Below are 1,278 nucleotides of genomic sequence, written 5' to 3'. Positions count from 1 at the left end.
ATACGCAAGACGTGATAATCGACTGAATTTCATTGATGCGCTTAGCCTCTGGCCCACGACGACGACGACATGCACGGCACTCGACCAATCTTCAAGGTACGCAATTGTATTTAGGCATGTGGACGTGTGTTTGTTGATCGACGTGCCGCGCCGCGATGGTTTTCAGGCCTCCGCTGCATCACGCTGGCAAACCTGGACCGAATAGGCACCGGATATGAGGAAAATAGTGATTGTAAGTCAATTCAAAGAGTGTTGTTGATGTATTTGTGGTATGTTTATGTATATGATGCACAACACATGTGAATAACGATCGCAATCATGATGCCAAGAGATTCTAATCGGGTTTTTAATTCATTAACGTCAAAATTATTTTTTGGGCTCAAAATCGACGCTGAATATCCACCTTCCGAATAAAATTCCACGACATCTCATTATTGAATTTGCCGCCATGGAGAATCAAGCCGCGCTCGCACCCGCAGAGAGCTCTCGAGCTGCGAAAAAGTGCAAGTCGTGTGGGTCAGATAAAGTATGTCATTTTCTCTAAAAATTATCCTTTTCAAGATAGAACCATTTTTCCAAAATTGCAGGATTACAGTCCGACACCAAACTAAAAAAATGAAGACATTGAGAGCTTATGTAGGCTAAACGAATGCAAGTTGTTGCGTGCGGCGAATGCGCGAATTGCACTAGCTGCACACACGCTTCGCTGCTACAGTGCTCACCATAGTCTCGTGACACGCTAGCACAGAGCTAAACCACCATTCGACTTCGCTTTAAAGCAATAGAGAAACATGAAATTCATCTATGCACACATCAGTCGCTGATTTATATTCCTTTGCACGAAGTTGAGCAGCAGCCACCTAGACGAAAGGGGTGACCGAGCTGGTCGGTTGAATATTCGTGTTAGTTTATCAATATTTCACAAAGCGACAAAAACGAATACTAGAATGTATTTTATCGACGAAGTTCAAGTTGTTATTTGAATTTTGTAAATTAGCCTGCAAATATTTCTTAGTTTCTACATTGTACGTTTCTGCGAAGTGAAATCATGTAAACCAACAGATCTATTGCTTCAAAATTGACGGATAGATTGGTTGTTACAGTCAAATGCAATGTGTATTGATTGGACTTTTCCCTTTGTACTTTGAAGTATTTTCGCACAATGGACTGCCGATGCTTCACACCTCATTCGGAAACTGCATTTTCAGAGGTAGCATTTACATGTATTTGTGTTTCTAATAATGGAGTTTTTTCCACAGCAAAACACTTACATTGGTG

Source organism: Aphanomyces astaci (genome assembly GCF_000520075.1).
Source record: "Aphanomyces astaci strain APO3 unplaced genomic scaffold supercont1.206, whole genome shotgun sequence".
Taxonomy (NCBI): Eukaryota; Oomycota; class Saprolegniomycetes; order Saprolegniales; family Verrucalvaceae; genus Aphanomyces; species Aphanomyces astaci.
The sequence above is the reverse complement of the archived record's forward strand: the minus strand, read 5'-3'. Positions refer to the sequence as shown.